Source organism: Bombina bombina, unplaced genomic scaffold (assembly GCF_027579735.1).
Source record: "Bombina bombina isolate aBomBom1 unplaced genomic scaffold, aBomBom1.pri scaffold_1876, whole genome shotgun sequence".
Classification (NCBI taxonomy): domain Eukaryota; kingdom Metazoa; phylum Chordata; class Amphibia; order Anura; family Bombinatoridae; genus Bombina; species Bombina bombina.
The window spans coordinates 45,547-48,367 of NW_026511147.1; positions in this window are offsets into that span (position 1 = coordinate 45,547).

The following is a 2,821-nucleotide window of genomic DNA, read 5'->3' on the forward strand; positions in this document are numbered from 1 at the left end:
CGGCTCTTAAATTAAAAGTAAATTAACAATTAATCAGATTCTAAATTGCTATAATTTGTATGCAAGTTTTAATATTTTGAAAATAACAGTAGTTATTAACCTTGTAACTGCTAGAGAGGGATACAGAGCAATGTAAATCAACCTCTTCTGGAAACCAAAGGGTTAAACTATTATGGTGCTGGCACTAAAAATGTTATGGCTGATTAATGTACTTTTTAAAATGTCAGCGTTTCTAATAAAAAATGTCCAATAAAGTTGGGGTTACGCTTATGATTAAGTATGGCAAGTTGAATGTCACTGTTGCAGCGTCAATATTTTTAATCTTGCATCATTTCAATCATAACACTTTGCCTTTCCAGAATGAACAACGAAAACAGATTACTTTTATGACCCTTTTTATTGGTTATGTAATCACACTCTTCAATAAGAAAATGTATATATTTTTTTTCTCATTTAAACTTTATTGAACAATTCTAATTTACAAGAAAAATATCAAAATATCAGTTAATAGAGAGATTATACAAATTTGTCATATACTGTGTGTGTGCAATTGTGTAATATATATATATATATATATATATATATATATATATATATATATATATATATATATATATATATATATATATATATATATATATATATATACACAGTGTATATATATAGTGTATATATATATATATATTTATATATATATACACATATACAGTGTGTATATATATATATATTTATATATATATATATATATATATATATGTGTGTTTGTGTGTGTGTGTGTGTGTGTGTGTGTGCAATTGATTAGGTAAGCTTTAGCATAATTTATATGTGTGCAATTAATTTATATTTACACTTTGTCAGTCACCAGCTTCTACTGAGCATGTGCAAGAATTCACAAAATATACATACATGCATTTGTGATTGGCTGATGGCTGTCACATGATACAGGAGGAGTGGAAATAGTCATAACTTTTAAATTTGTCAAAAAACAATCTACTACTTATTTGAAGTTATCTTTTTATCATGCATTTGCTGATTATGTAAATCTCCTGTATTTACTGGTCCTTTAAATGGACATTTCAGCCAAAATTGGAATCCACATAGATGCATTTGATTTTTGAGTAGAAGCATTTTTGCAATATACAATATGTATAATAATACATATAATATATAATATATGTATTAGAAAAAAATGCTTCTAATAAAAGCTTTAGCTTTTTCAAACGTGTATTTAAGTATGCATCGTGCACCAGAATTTTAAACACTTGTTCAGAGAGCCTAAGGTGCTTGTACCATCTGGTAATGTCTCAATTTGTTAATTGCCGAAATGTTACGAGCCCCACTGCTCTCTGTGGAGCTGCAGTATTTAAAATGCTGGTGCACTGTAAATATCTAGCTATGCTTCACATTCACATGCAGAGAAACATGTTAACACTAAAACAGTGATAACATTTAATAGAAACATGTTTTGCTAATTCATTTATATTGCAAAAATGTTTCAATTAAAAGATGTTATTCATCTATGAGCATTTACATTTTCCCTGGAATGTCCCTTTAAGCATCATACAGCCTATATTATTTATTAGACAAGTGCATTTGGATTCAGACAAAGCGAAAAAATAAAATCACAATCTTTTCTGTATTTTTTGCATTGGTTTGGAAAAGCAAAACAAGCAGCTTTTTTTAATGAATAAGCTAATGACTGCAGGCAACAAAAAATTTAATTGCTTCATTCATTTGGTTAAAAAGCCGTTTCAGAGCAGCATTGCACTACTGGGACCTAGCTGGAAACATCTGCTGAGCCAATGACAAAACAGGTCCAAAGTCACCAATCACCAGCTAGCTCTCAGAAGAGCATTACTTGCTCCTGAGCATACTTACATATGCTTTTCTGCAAAGGATACCAAGAGAATGAAGCCAATTTGGTAACCAAAGCAAACTGAGAAATCTCTAAAAATTCTTTACTCTATCTGATCAATGAAATTATAATTTTGACATCCATGTCTCTTTAATATCATTTAATGATACTTGTGACAAATAATTTAAAGTAACTTTATAATTATAAATGTTTTATAATGTTTGAACCTCCAAACATGTCATTGCAATACTAAAAAAGATTCAGATTATCATATTTAATTTGTGTACAAAGTATATAGTTTAAAAGTGTGATTTTGAATGTGTATTTTTAAATTGCATTTACTAAAATGGGATCTGAGCATGTGCAAGTACTTTAATATTAAAAAAAAGATATCCCATTTAAAAGGGCAATAATGAGTTAATAGACGTGCACAGAGGTTTCATACAAATCATTTGTCAAAAAAAAAGTTTCATCCAAGATTTATATCCAAGAGTTCTTCAGTTCAGCTGAAGTTTGACAACATTATTAGTTTAATGGAAATAACTTAACCCTTTATTTCCTGTAGGGGACATCTTCAGGGTGTCAGAAAAGCAGAAGGACAGCAGCTTAAAGGGACAGTGAAGTCCAAATTAAACCTTCATCATGATTCAGATAAGACATGCAATTTTAAACAACTTTCCAATTTACTTTTTTTTATAAAAAAAATGCTATGTTCTCTTGGTATTCTTGGTTGAAAGCTAAACCTAGGTAGGCACATGTGCTAATTTCTAAGCCCTTGAAGGCAGCCTCTTATCTCAGTGCATTTTGACAGTGCTAGTTCACTGGCGATCTTCCTCCCGCAGCTCCTGCTGTACTTAGCACAGCAATGACAAATCCGATTTCTTCAATCATTGCTTGCTCCCCAAGGCGTCCAGCTCGTGAAGCCACGCAATGATTGGAGGAAGCCAGATTCGTCATAGCTGTGCA